The sequence below is a fragment of the Pteropus vampyrus genome, unplaced genomic scaffold (assembly GCF_000151845.1).
Source record: "Pteropus vampyrus isolate Shadow unplaced genomic scaffold, Pvam_2.0 Scaffold170, whole genome shotgun sequence".
Classification (NCBI taxonomy): domain Eukaryota; kingdom Metazoa; phylum Chordata; class Mammalia; order Chiroptera; family Pteropodidae; genus Pteropus; species Pteropus vampyrus.
In genome coordinates, this window is record NW_011888951.1 from 161,098 (window position 1) to 176,938 (window position 15,841).

The 15,841-nt window shown below is 39.4% G+C and overlaps 1 protein-coding gene and 1 pseudogene across 1 annotated transcript in view; both read left to right on the forward strand.

Moving 5' to 3' along the window:
* The window catches only part of DAB1 (DAB1, reelin adaptor protein), a 245,857-nt gene that overhangs the window by 145,617 nt on the left and 84,399 nt on the right, over nucleotides 1-15,841 (forward strand).
* On the forward strand, nucleotides 2,498-2,616 carry LOC111745949 (annotated as a pseudogene).

Below are 15,841 nucleotides of genomic sequence, written 5' to 3' on the forward strand. Positions count from 1 at the left end.
CAGTAATTGACTAGCCAATCTTTACAACTGTCTTGCAAAATAGAGGTATTATCTCTTTTTTATACAAGATAACACTGAGGTTTAGAGAGGTACAGTGAATTGCCAAGATGTCTCAGTTAGTAAGTGATACCCTGTCCATCACATCATTTCATACCACAGGGCTGCTGACCAAAACTAGGAAACTAGTGTGTGAGTGTGTCTTAACATTGATTGCTAATGTTACCTGGAACTTCAGTGATTTCCTGGTTTCCTTTTTCATTATTTGTTCTTTAGTGTTGTAAGTAGGTAGGTAGGTAGGTAGGTAGAGATACATATACAGATATATATAATTCTAGTATTAACAGTGAGATAAATCTAATGCACTTACATTTTTATATATTACACTCATGTCACTACTTTCTTGCACCTTTTCCTGCTTTTCTGTAGACTAAGAGCATTCACATGCCCTGATTACTTGCAAATATGAAAGGTAGAGAGAATTTTAATAAAAAAAAACAAACGAAAATGCTAGACTGAGTAATTTGAAGGCAGGGTCCATGATCTGGTCATCCTTGAATCTCCCACCTTCTGATATGTGATAAGCTCCCAGTAGTTATTTGTGAATTGCACTGGATTCCTCATGGTAGACATCAAGCAGCCTTTGATTCACCTCCTTGCCTAGCTGTGTCCACTTAGAACTTTAGGTCATTGAGGGCGGCATCTAAATTCTGTCAACGGTTATCTCTCTGAGAAGGAAAATGTCAGCTCCATCCTGTATGCTGGTGGCCATGATACAACCCATGTTACTCCAGCCATATCTGTACTTCACAGGATTCCTTTAACTTCTAGATTAATAGAAGGTTGTATAAAATGGATTAAAGTTTGTATATATGTAGTAAATCTCACCTTCTGGTGTTGTTAATGATCTTAATGCATAGGTAACTCATTTTGCCCCATTTTCCTTTTTTACCCATTCATCTAACATGCCTTTATCTTTTTCCTCATCTCTTTTCTCCCTCTTTCATATGCATGTAGATATAGTCACCTTTTTTTCTATTGCCATATGTATTTTCCAAGGACATTATCAAGTACTTATCATGTTTAAGATCTAAAGTATAATCTGCTTTAAAAGAAGCGTAATATATTTTGCAAATTAAGGGGAAGGTAGGGCCTGAGGGGAAGGAAAGAAACTAACATTTATTCAGCACCTACTACGTGTCGAGCACTACTATACTAATATAAGTTCCTGGAGAACAGGAACTCATGCCTTACTCTACCTATTCTGTGCTGTGTCAGAGTGGGGATCTCCACACCCCGCCATACAAGAGCAGGAGTCCCTTCAGCTGTGTGATGACACCAACATCAGGTGCAGCGTGCAGCCATTTCAGCTGTAGGCAGCCCCCCTGCTATGGCTTCCGCCAGATATTTCTATTGGGATCACCTCAGCACTCACTCTTCCTCCAGCTGCCTCAGTCACATAGCTCGGGGATTTGCCTGCCAGAATGGATTTGACTTCTTAAACTACTTAGAAAATCAGGAGATTTCACATGTACAAGAAATTACCCAGGAAGCATGGCCTTGGTATTTAAATACGAAATGCCTGCACCTCCAGAGACTGGGGTCTGAATTTTTCATGATGTCTAAGAGATGTGCAGACTGTTTCAAAATTACATATTTAAAATTTTGAGAGTAAAGATTGTACTGTCAATTGTCTAAACTCAAGACAGTCATAACCTCACTTTCAAGGAGAAGGTACTTCATCTTCTGTATAAATGGGTCCGAGGAGAGTGTCTAGGCTCCGATACAGAGATGCATCATGTCCTGACTCTGTGCAGTATGATGTAATTACCCATGTGTGTAGATGCACATATTCTTTCATGTTTATTTCTTCACTGTAAAAGCTAGTGCTTATGTTTTTTCCTGATTATCAGTAGCCTATGATACAACTACCCTAACGCTTAACAAAATTTTCTTCATCTCATACAATGATAAGAAGGATCTCTTATATTTGAGAATCACTTTGTAGCTTTGAAAATACTTTCACTTTTTTTCTTACAAGTGATTTCACATTAATCTTACAAGATATGTATTACACATACAGTTTTACCGGTGACAGACCTGGAGCTCAGAGAGGTTAATTGCCAGTTCGAAGTCACACAGTGATGATTGACAGAGCCTAATCCATATTTATATTTGATGCTTTTCCATTTCTAAAAGTAGCTTATTTTTATTAGAGAAAAATTACAAAATAGAAAAGTCATAAAGAAGAAATACAAATTACTTGAAACGTTGCCACTTAGACATGAATCCAGTCAATATTTTGGAGTATAAACTACCCGTCTTCTTTACACTACCATAACTTTTTTCAAAATTGAAATCGTACTGTACATGTTGCTTTGTAACACCCTTTTTAACTTGTTCACATCTTTTCTTTTATTAAATATTTTTCTGTTACATCATTTCAATCACTGTAAAGCATGCTAGCATACGAGTGAAACATAATAAACACCATATAGTTGTATACGGCCATGCCAGCCTGAACAAGCCCGATCCCATCTGATCTCGGAAGCTAAGCAGGGTCAGGCCTGGTTAGCACTTGGATGGGAGACCACCTAGGAATACCAGGTGATGTAGGCATTAAATAAACAAACAAACAAACAAACAAATAAATGGGAGACTACCTAGGAATACCAGGTGCTGTAGGCATAAAATAAATAAATAGATAAAATAATAAATAAAAATAAACACCATATTGTTAGTATCTGCATCTTTGAGCATATCTTTATACTCATCTCTGATTATTTCCTTCATTTAAATTCCAGAATTAGTGAGTCAACATACCTGAATATTTTAAGGTTTTTGATATATTTTGTTTTGGGTCACATTATGTTCTAGAAGGTTTTACTGCCAGATGTAAAAATACTGTTTCACTATATAACTGTCAGCATGGAGTATTACCATTTCTTTTAAAAAATAAAATTTTTAATTTTTTGATATTTAACTTTATCTGTCTTAATTTCATTATCTGCTCATAATAGTCATTATAGGGCAGCAATATATTTACAGACTCTTTATGCTGATGAGACTAATTGTTCTTTGGCTTTGCCTACAGATCTGAATGATGCCAAAGGGCCTTGAGAAATGGCTGAAATTGGATTTCTCATAGAGTTTGATTTATTAGTTCTAAAGGTGTTACCTGTCTGAACCACCATTTTGCCCTCGGTCATACACTTTCTCTGGCCTGTGTTTAGGGCAACGTGATCAATTCCCTATATGTGCATAAATGTCACCAAGAGGAGAAAACTTGACACTCTTTATTATTACAATTTAAGATTTCTTATGTTTTACTTTCAAGCAGAATACAATTTATTTATACATTCATTCCTACACATAAAGCTCTACAATCTTGGAAAGGTCATTTCACCACTTTGACCCTAAATTTGGCCTTCTTCAGAAGTCTGTTGCAATAATTTAGGGGGATAGAATGCATGCTTAAGTTCTCTACAAATGAGTGCTTCTTGGTAAGGTACGTTATTTTTGTATAAGAGAAGAGTAAAATTAGCATTCAGTAAATGTTTATGAATAATAAACTCCTTTCATGTTCTTCATTCTAATAACTTTGTATAATTTATAGACAGCAGGTTTATTGAGCAAAGGAATGCAGCCTAAGTTCTGTCCATATTCAGAATTAGTGGGATCTGAAATAATGAAATTTTACTGTGGCCTCCTTCGTGTAGCTGCAGTACCCCTGTGGTGCTCATTGGTTTGGTTTTCTGCCCACAGCGCCTGTATTCCTGCCACTCAGATAAGACATTCTAGAGAACAGAATGTACCTTATACCTCTCAAGGCCATTCCTCTAGCTTCAGAGAACTTTATACACAAATCTGCCTTGGCTTTTATTTCTTTTTATGAAACTACATGAATATCATTGGGAAAGGTCAAGTTAACTATTCCGTAGAGTGTAAGATTTCATCCTTAAAAACTAGAGCCCCCATTAGTACCTGTATAAGTCACTTGTTTTTCTTTTCCTGAAACTCTCATCTGTAAAACTTAAATTCTGTCAGACATTTGCTGAGCACTGACTATGTACCAGGCACTGGGGTACGAAGAATAATCAGAGAAACCCCTTCCTCCACAAGACTCATGATCTGGCAGCTGAATAAACAACCAATTATGTGACAGTGTGATAAGCAAGATCATGGCATGATCGCCTCACTTCAAGTTCATACATGCGTACTTCTGTATTAATAACCTGGAAAGGAAAGCAAACAGAATCATTCTAATTAAACGAGCAGATGATATTTAATTGATTCATGCAGGGAACGTTGGTGAAATGGAGATGCAATAAAGAGATACGGTACAGAACACAGAATTACAGAACAGGGAAGCAAAAATCCTCTTAGCCTCACCTCCAGCTGACCCCCACAACCAAAGGGAACCACTGTCCGTTCAAAATAGGCCAGTCTTTCTTGGCCTTTGCTCATGAAGTGTTTTTGTTTTGTTTATTTCATTTTTCTATCTAGAACTTCTTCTCCTCCCCCTGCCCTGCCCACTCTCTCTTCACTCCTTTATATAGCTGATTCTAGTTTATCCTACAGGCTACTCTACTCAGGCACCATTTCCTTAAGATTTCTTCCCTAACCCACCAACCCAAGTTGGTTATCTCTTGTCTATACTTTCATACACTAGCCACTTCTGTTCTAATACTTATTAAAATGTGTTGTACAAAAGGTGGCAGCAACCCAAGTATTGATCAGTGGGTGAATGGGTAAATAAATGTGGTATATACATACAATGGATTATTATTCAGCCCTAAAAAGGAAGGAAATTTTGATACATGCAATAACATCGATGAACCTTGAAGACATTAGGCAAAGTAAAATAAGCCGGATACAAAAGGACAAATATTGTACGATTTCTCTTATATGAGGTTCCTAGAGTCGTCAAATTTATAGAGCCAGAGAGAGGAAGGATAGTTCCACAGACAACTGGTGGAGGGTGAGAAGAATGAAGAGCGTGTGTTTAATAGGTATAGAGCTTCAGTTGGGGAAGGTGAAAAAGATATGGAGATGGTTAGTAGTGATGGTTGCACAACAGTGTAAAGCTTCTAAATGCCGCTGAACGGTACCCTTAAAAATAGTTAAAATAGTAGTTTTTATGTTGTATATATTTTATCACAAAAACATATTATAATTGGGTATATCACGACAGTATAACAATACCTGATGCTCCTGTGAGAGCAGGGACCATGGGTTTTTACGTGAATATTCTCAGTGCTAAACACACAACTTGCACATAGTAGGTACTCGCTTAAAAAAAAAGTCGACTAAATATAGAAGTTGTCTATTTTTACTGTATCTGACCAAGAATATATTCTGATTTTATAGATAAGGAAACTCAGACTCACAGAGGAGTGGTGACCTTACCAAAATCACACAGGTAGTAGATGTCCAAGTCAGAATGGAAGCCCAGATGCTGTCAACCCCCATCCAGAAACATCCTTCACTACGCCAGCCTTTATTTGCCTTCACTTTCTATGCAGTTAGATAGAACCAGAGAAGGTAGACGCAGATAAATTACCTGAAATGCCGTGTTTTAAATTAAAAGTAATTTTAGAAGCTGAAAAGAGGGTGGAAAAAGAAAGGGAGAAAACAAAGCTGCTATAAGACTTTTCCTGGGATACAGTCACTTTTCATTTGCCTTCAATTATTTCCTAGCCTCTTGCCATGTAACCAAAAGAATTGCAATAGGGAGATTGATTGGGCGATCGGTTCTCTCCCGGGGGGCTGTAAGGGAATCCCAGTCTCTTAGGTAATTTAACCTAGAAGGGGGTTTTGCTATAGGAAACAGCCCACGTGGTTGGGAATGGACATGGTGATTTAATAGGCCTCTTCCTACCCTAATTGCTAATCTTCCTTGTGAGCACCCCCTTCTCGTGCTGCATTAAAGACTCCATTAATTTGTTTATATATAAATTCAAGCTACTTCAGTTCTGTCACACTTCTTAGAGGCTCCGCCGTTCAAGAGTCCCTGGCATGTACCACGCATTAGGATTTACCGATAAGAAAGATGCATTATACGTTTTATTACCTTGCGTATGGAGCACATGTGACAACTATAAAGTACATTCATGTGTAGTATGAATAACTGTCAGGGTAATTGATAAAGCAGTCCGTAATAAAAGTAGCTAGAATGGCATTCCTAGATGCTAAGGTCTCTAAATGCTCAAGAGGAGGGGAGAAAGGCACTAAATAAATCCAGTCTTTCAGAAATTGCTGGCATTCAAGAAAAAAAATAGCCAACCAGAATCCTTAGGCCTGCATTTCACTTTCAAGTATAATTATTTTATGTAGCAATTCATATCTGCTGACACACTGGAATCAACTCAAATAAAAGAATGCCATAAATCTTGCATAGTTTGGATTAAGCACATGTTGGCACTGGAGGAAGTCTGGGAGGAGGCTGCCCTTGTGTGTAAATAGTTTAAGAGAATCAAGTGGCTGGAAAAGATGTTGATCCAGTCAAGCAAATGGTTCACCAGCAGCCATCTAGCCTGTTTGAAATATCCAAAGAAGTGAGAGTCTCAGTACTTTATTCGCGTAGGTGAATTGTAGCTGGCCATTATAATATTAATAACAATTGTAGCTGATGCTGTCACTCTTGGCCTTCTACTAAGTCCAGCTACCTAAATATACTAGCTTTTTATCCTCAAAACAATTCTATGTGGGAGGTATTACCAGCTGTATTATGTAGAGCACGTTATTTAACTTCTTTGTAACCTAGATTATTCATTTGGAAATGCAAATAATGATAACAATCCTCACGGGGTTGTTGAGAGGATTAAATTAAGTCATATATGTAAAGTGCCTAGGACAGTGCCTGACACACAGTAAGTACTCAGAACCATGAGCTGACATATCATTGCTACTTTAAAGATAATGAAACCAGTCACAGAGAGATTAAGAACCTTACCCAAGGTGACTGATGGAAGATTTGAACTTGGGTCTTTTTAATTCCAAAGTCTAGATTCATTCTACCCTTGCTGCCTTTCTGCTGCATGATCTCCATGTTAATGTCACACATTGGCCCTTGTTCTGACTTTTGAGCCTGGAAGGCGGGAGCATTGTCTTCCCTACATCCCTGTTAGTCTCGCAGTCTTTCCAAGACTGAGGGGGCACGGGGAGTGGCGGGCGGGGGATGGAGGGGGACTGGAGCAACCTTCCTTAGTAGAATCTTTCACCTGCAGCTGGGATCTGCTAGTGCCTTAGTACATGTTGTATGTTGTCCGAATGTGAATTAATGTGGCCCCTTCAGTCTGCCAGTCTTTTCTGCAGTATGATCTTCACTTTCCCCTCCATGAAAATGTGTACTTTGTTAGAGCAGCTTTACACTCTTACTAGAGAGTTTGATTGAATGATGACTAACCTTTGTTGACCTTGGCCATATCTGTATTTTTTCCCTCCTGCTGTTTTGTGGTTAGACTGGTTTTGTGAGCAGGAGAAAAGTTCTAAAGAAGGAGTCAGATCCAGGATACAAGCCACCCCTATATTCCTTTACCTATGTCCTTTGCAGTAAAAGATAAATGTAATTCTTCTTCTGACTATCCTGTGTTTCCTTGAAAGTCAGTTTCTCTAGTTGCGTCAAGCTGTATCCTCAATTCTGATGGCAGGTCCACCGAGCCAGCAGGGCTGTGGGTCACACAGTGACACACCAAGGCCATGCCAGGACTGGCCCATTATCCCCTTGTCCCCACATCACCTTGAAAATCATACCATCTTCGCAGGACTTTTATAACTAGGGCTGGAAGGGAAGTGGACTTCAACCTTTTAGAAAGATTTTCAGTGTGAAGGCACAAATAAAACAGCTTAGAAACAGAACCAGTGCTTGAAACCAATAAAGGATCAATGGGAAAATACAAATGCAATTCTAGTTCTGCTTGAGAGCTGTATTATCTTGGCAAGGTTATGTGAATGTTCCGGAACACAATTTCTTCATATGTAAATAATAATACACACCGTACTCCAGATTGAATTATACTATGCATGTCAGAAATGCCTTGAAAACTGCAAAATCTCCTGTAAAATGTTCATTGCTGCAAAAGTGGAAAGAGAGCGGTATAAAGAAGCAAAGTTAGAAGTTTGTGATGAGGCTCTACAACTGACCAGCTGTGTGATCTTGGGTACTTAACGTTTCTGAGCTTCATTTTCTTCATTTGTAAAATGGGCAAAATAATCTTAATACTCCATACCTGTTTCAAAGAGTGGTTGTCAGGCTCCATTATGATCTAAATGGAAGTGTTTGTTTAAAAATTGAACTCTAAAGTACTCTGTGGATATTAATCACTATTTATTATAGGGATGGCCCTTTTTGTCCTTGCAAGTCCAAAGGACACCTTCGTAAATGTAGTAAATTTTCCCATGGAGAAAGCCTTACTTTTTGCTGCAAGATTTCCAGCTTTCTCAGCCAAATGACTCTTCTCATGCCATAGTTGGAGAGAGAATAGAGAGGAAACAGAAATCAAAGCTAAGAATTGAGTTTTTTTCAATGTAGGTATGAATTAGAAGAGCTGTGACTGTCTTTGTCTCCCATTTTGCTGTCTGCTGGACAATGCCCAGTCCTGGGGTGAAGTAACTAAGATCTCTATTCAAGATAAATGCTAGTTTTGCTTTGTACTGAAAGATATATGCCAGGATCTAAAAAGAATTCTCTCCATGGTGCTCCTGTTACTTTGGAGTAGTTACAGAGAGCTGTAAAAAGCCACCTAATTACTTCTCTCTGCTGTATATTTCAAAGATGGCAGATATCTTAGCAGGTTCAAGGTAAGTCTGGTATTAAGTCCGATATTAAAGCTGCTGAGCTATAATCTTTTTTCGCCTTTTTTTTCACTGGGTTATAATCTTGTAACCATCAATTCGGTGTTTGAGAGAGAATATTGGCCCCAAGAACCGTTTTCATCCTTAGGCTCCCTTTGTCCTTGTATGAGTGAGTGAGACACTGAGTTGCCCCCCGCACCCCGCCTTTGCCTCTGCTGGCATCTCTTTGGCCTCTTGTAAAATGAGGGCAGTCATTGGAACAGCTCCAAAGAAGCAATGTCATTCATGTATGCAGTATGACAGAAGGGCCCTACGAGGGTCCCATCCTGCCTCCTGAGCTAATCTGTGTACAAGTGCCCAGCATTCCAAGATGAGAACCATGTCCCTAAATGAGGTCCAAGCACAGTCTGCTGAGCCATGAAAACAGTAGTTACACATCCTTGACAGGTTCATGGTATATTAGGTCATGATGAGTGAAGGGAGATGGACTGGAATTCCCCCGTAACAGCTGAGCTGTGGAGGCAGGAACTGTTGTTTCCATGTCACTTTTTCCTACTGAACAACATTCCCCATGGCCAAATGAGGTTCCCTTATAAGCTTGCTAATCAGGCTCTTTGAAGCGAGGCTCCAATCTAACCTAGTTTCAACTCCCTTTCTTATAAGAACCCTATCCCCCTTGAGAAATAGACCATTCTTTCATCACTAAAAGCAAGACCAGATCTTCCACCAGTCAGATTCTGTTCACCTTTTAAGACACCAGCTCAGAGAAGGCTCCTAGCCCATGTGGCCTTTCCTCATCAGCCCACTGGAGGCCTCCCTTTGCTTCCTGAAGACCCAGAAGCCTCAGGTCTTCCTTTAAGAATTGTGCTGTCCAATGTAGTAGCCTCTAGCCACATGTGCCTATTTAGATTTAAATTTAAATTAGTTAAAATTTAATAAAATTCAAGAACTCAGTTCTTCAGTCACACCAGATACATTTCAAGTACTCAAAAGCCACGTGTGGCAAGTGGCTACCTATGAAAAAATGGAAAAAATATATATACATTGATATAACATATATATATATATATATATATATATATATATATATATATATATATATATATATATATATATATATATATAGATCTCTGTCCCTGGTTCCTGACAGAGAACTCCTTAAACCTTTGGAATTTTCTAGGTGACGGGGTGTCTTTTGTGCTAATGGGGAGACTCTAGGTGGGCTCCTGGATAGCTTCAGAATAGGGATTGGTCACCAGAAAGATCAAGCCATAATTAGAAGCTTGGAACTCTCAGTACCCACTTCTTGAGACTGGAAGAGCAGCTGGAGATTGAGTTAATCAGCAATCATGCCTATGTGAGGAAACCTCCATAAAAATACCAAAAGTACAGGGTTCAGAGAGCTTCCGAGTTGGTGGATGTGTGGAGATTCAGGGAGAGTAGCTTGCTCACGGAGAGTATGGGAGCTCTGCACCCCCACCTTGACCTTTCATCTCTCCCACCTGGCTATTCCTGAGTTATATCCTTTTATAATAAACTAGTAATCTAGTTAGTGAACTATTTATCTGAGTTCTGTGAGCTGCTCTAGCAAATTAACCAAACCTGAGGAGATGCTCATGGGAACCTCTGATTTATAGCCAGTCTGTCAGAAGAACAGGTAACAACCTAGACTTGAGATTGATATTGAAAGTCAGTGGGCAGTCTTATGGCACTGAGCTTTTAACCTATGAGATCCGATGCTATCTTTAAGTATATGCGTCAAAATTGAGTTAAAGTGTAGGACACCCGGCTGGTGTCACGCAGAATTGCTTGGTGTGGCGGGGGGGAAACCCACACATTAGATGTCAGAAGTGTTGGAATGTGCTAATAATGTGAGGGCAAAAGAAAAATCACAGGAAAAATGTTTTCTATACACTACTATATTGGTCAGTACAGATATAGAACATATCCTTCATCATAGAAAGTTCTGTCAAACACGGCTGTTTTAGAGTATGTCTCACTGTACCCTGTGATGAAAATGCCCACCTCTGACTGAGTACCTACTCTGTGCAAACCCCATGCTAAGTACTTTATAATCCCCCAAACATTTTTAAACTTAGGTATGATTTAATCTATGAGAAGCCTGAGGTGTTAACCCGTGCATGGCTAAACTGGGACTGGACCCTGGGTCTGATCTGTCTGCTCTGAAACTTACTCTTTAAACCACAATGTTCTGCTCTGACCCTTGATACCTATGTACTGCAGTAGATGTAGTTATCTCCTGTGTTAGTTCCTGTTCAGCATCTCCCATGAGCCAGTGAAATGAAGGCGAGCCGCGGAATGAGAGGGCTGGTGCTGGCCCTAGGGCGTGCTGATGGTCATGTTCACATCCATTTTGCACCCCTTCCTTTGGTAGGCACTGTGCTGACCATTCTCCATGCATTTATCACATTTAATTCTCCTAATAACCCCAGCATGTAGATACTTTTATTACCACTACTCTATAGATGAAAAAAAATTGCAAGTTAAAAAATTAAGCAACATGGTGGTCGGTAAATGGCAGAGTCTGAAATGAAACGCAGATGGTCTGGACTCAGAAGCCTCCATCATGTCCACTGAGTCTAGCTGCTTTGACTCACCTCAGTCTGATTTTAGTCTCACTGCCAAAGGTTCCCAGCCTCTTCTCAAATCTGGAGGACCTCAGTGTATCTTCTGCTTGCTTTGGGAGAATAAACAAAGCAAAATGTCTGAGTGGAGTGGATGCGTCTGAGTACAGGAGCTTATCTAGTCCCTGGAGAACTGGCCCTGGGTAAAGGCTCACCTCCCTCCGCTACTGAAGTGCTAATCGATGAAGCAAATACACCTGATTGATTTCTTGTCAGAGCCCCATTTCACAACAATGAGCAACATCTTCTGTAATTTGAAAACTGATTATAGACTGGCAATCCTGGTTTGAGATACACACACACACACACACACACACACACACACACACACACACACACACACACACACACACACACATACATACATGCATACATGCATACACACACTCATATATATGTATATATGAATGGAATTTCTCTTTAGGAGAGAGAGCAAAAGCTTTTCTGGTTGATTCTGATACATTTCCAAGGAGGTTTCTTTGCCAGTCTCCTTTTTAGTTAATGTAGTAAATTACAGTAACTGAACTTGAAGATATAGCAGAGGAGGAAAAACAGTACCATCTGCATTCCATTTCCATTCATTAAGAACTGCGCTTAATAAAAAAGATAACCTTCATAAACAGTGTTTATTCCATGTTCTAAATACCTGTGGTGGTCTGTTAACAAATAAATTGTATAAAGTTGGTATATCTGAAATCCCAATGCAAAATGGCTGGGAGGATAGATGAGAACATAGTGAGTGTTCCCCAGCTCTACATTCATATTTTGGTCAGGGAGGGGAATTTAAACAAGGATCACCAAGGCAGGGAGACCAGGTCAGTTTCCATAGAAACTACTTCTTACAGTGACTCTAAGGTATCACCAAAAGCAGCAGGAAAGTGTTGCCGCCTCAAGTTGAATTCCACTCTGAATTCTTTACCATCCTCCTCACATACTCAGGAGTAGGAACATTTATGAGAAAGAGCATGTGCTTTGGGAAGAGAGAGGTTTGAATTTGAGTCCGGGCTACATATACCTAATAGTGAAGAGAACAGGCTCTAAAATCAATCTGGATGGGATCCAGAGCCAGAGTCAGCAAACTACCATGGCCTGTAGGCTAAGTCCAGCCCACCGCCTATTTTTGTCCAGCCACAAGCTAAAAATAGCATTTACATTTTTTAATAGTTGAAAGAAATCAGAAGAATAACATTTCATAATATGTCAAAAGTATATGAAATTTAAATTCCATTGTCCATAAATAAAAGTTCTTTGCAACACAGTCATGCTTATGGGTTGGCATATCATCTGTGTGCTTTCACACAATGGCAGAGTTGAGTAGTTGCAGCAAAGACAGTGTGGCTTGCAAAGCCAGACATTTACAGTCTAGCTTTTTAGAGAAAACGTTTGCCGACTCCTACTCTAGAATCTAGACTCTTCATCTAACAGGTAAGGCTACTTAACTTCTTTGTACCTTAATTTCCTCATCTGAAAAATGAAGTTAATAAAAGTAGTCACATCGTAAGGTGGTTATATGGATTAAATGCAATGATACACATAAATCATTTAGCACAATTCCCGCACATGGTAGACCCACAATAAATGCCAGCCGATAACCACGTGATTCTGGCCAAGTTACATAAACTCTTTGAGCTTCAATGATCTCATCTTTAAAATAGAGAAAATAATACCTACCTTATAGGATTTTTAAAGAATTAATAAAGTAGCCTATCAGTAACATAATAGCCGATTTTTATTTACACTTACTTGACAGATGTGAAAACTGAGACAAAGAAATCACTAAGTGACTTGCCTAACACACCCAGATAGTAAGTGACAGAGCAAGGTTATGAAACAGGCCATCCCCAGAGCCCATTGTTCTGGCTAAATAACTGTCATCTAGCCTCAGTGCCTGACAGGTAGTGAGGCCGTGCCCATTTGCTTCTTCCTTGCTCCCACACTGCTATAGTCCACATGCCTGTGTTTGACACTCCTGTCATTCTACCTGTAACATAGTTCTTCATGTTTCTGTCTCAAGCATTCATTTACAATTGTATTATGATTGACCAAATATGTTTTTGCCATCCTTTCTAGAATGTGATTTTCTCGAGCTTGAGAACCATATCATCCTTATGGCCCTATTATCTAGCATAGTACCTGGTCCATTGTGAGTGCTGAGTTAGTGTTTGTGACAAATGTCTGAAGGAATGAATTAATGAGCAACAATATGAAGTCATTGACGCTGTCTGTAAATTTTCTTGTGCTAATTCTATTGAGTTTCTTTGGGTGCTGTGTATTGTTATAAAACATTTGGTATATCGCTGGTGTGAGAGCTCATGTGCAAAAAAACTTATATAGTAGGAACTTATAAGAAATTTTTAAAAAAACACATTAGCCTCCTCATTGAAAAAAATCTTTGCAGCTTGCCTTCTGCCTCTGCTTGGTAGTTTCATTCATACTTGCTCTTTGAAAATATGGCAGGATTTCTCAGGTAGAAGATGACATAAGGGCCTTCTAGGCCAGGAATCAGACCACCTCCTCTTGGTGATGATTCACCTGCTGGACTGCAACACAAGACTTTTGTAGAGCATGGCTGAGTCCTCATAAGCAGCCTTGTTGATGTGCAGTGACTCAGGCCTGGAGATTCATAGTGGAGGTGACCGCAGCCCTTATTCAGAAGTCCTTGTTCCTCTGTATGACCATAGGTCCCTGAGGCTGTTCTGTGCTCTTAGTCTGCTAGACTGGAAGAAAACTTCTAGGCAGGCAGAAAGGAATGCTGAAATTAAACAGGTCATTGGACTTTTCAGTTAGACCCTAGAATAAAAGAAAGTATGACAGCAAGACTGTCATAAAGACATTACAGACTTTTATGTGTTGGAAACTTAATTCATCCCTAAGTGTTCCCTGCAAACATCGCAGACATGGAAACTGAGGTTTCAGAGATCGAGGTCGTACATGTAGAGCATTTCAGAGGCTGGAGCAGAATTTGAATTTTTCGATTCCTGATCACCTAACCCAACATCACCACAAATGCATCCTAAATTCAGGGCAGAGATTATTCAGTCATTTATGTATTTAACAACAATTTATTGATCACTTATAATAAGCACCAAGGATTTAGCACTGAGTGAACAAGACAGATGAGGCCATGACACTTATTACCCTCTATTTTACTGGGAGAGTCAGACAATAACTATGTAAGTAAGTAATTTCAGACAGCAATAAGTACTATTCTTTTTTTAAATTCAGGGCATTGTGATAAGGAATAACTGGCAAGGTTTGCAAAAATTAGATAGGAGAGGTCAGAGACGGCATCTCTGATGGAGGGACACTTAAGCCAATACTTGAACGACGTAGAAGAAAGCATGAATGAAAATGTGGGAGGGAAGAGTGTTGTAAGTGGACAAGTGAGAGCAGCTATTTTTGTTCACAGGTCAAAACTGCTGTAGGAAAAACCGGTGATCTTTTCCTTGCTGGAGAGTGTGTCCAGCCCTAATGGTTAACAAGGACTGTATCATCAGTTCTAGAGGGGCTCAAAGTTCAGATTGCTCAGCCTTCCGTTCCTCTTGTTGACAATTCCATTTCTTCCCATCTCTCTTATCCAAAGCCCACCCATCCTTCAGGCCTGGGTCAGACAGCTTCTCTCTCAGACACCTTCCCTGGTTCCAGCCCCATTTTCCCAAGCCTTTTATCTGCTCTCCTCTTTTGTATTCTAAGCATATTCTTCTCTGTTGTATATATTGCTGTCCATTCATCAAGACCGGAATATAGCACAATAATCAAGTCTGTGACACTGGAATTAAGGCAGGCTCTAGGTCTGAGTCCCAGATTTCTAATGTGTGATTTGAGAGGCAATTGCTTAATCTCCCTAGACCACAGTTTCATTATCTATAAGTGCGCTTAATTACAGTGCCTATAGGATAGGGTTATTCAGAGGCAAAAATGAAATAATGCCCATGAAGCACTTAGTTCATAGTAAGCACTCAATAGATGTAAATAATTGTTATAATTATTATTATCGTATGCCTCGCTCTCCTTTGAGAGCAGGGACTATGTACCATAAATATTTTTTTCTGTACGGTCTAGCCCACTCCCTGGAACATAAGTAGTGCTCAATAACTATTTTGAGTGAATGAATGTAATCTTCCTTTCTCTATAGATGTAAACATTGCAACATTATAAAATTTCAGAACTGGAAGGAACCTTAGTTGTCGCTGAATTAATTCAACTCCTTAATTTAAGCAAAAGGTAATGGAGGCCAACAGAGGTTAAAGAATTCAGCCCAAAGTTATAAAACTCACTGGTGGTAGACCTGGAAACAGTGTCTGGTTTCTCTCAGAACAGCAATGTATACAGAGATAGGTTAGAGACTGCTCTGAGGATAATAGAGCTCTGATTCTCTAAGATGAGCCTGAATTTAGAATATT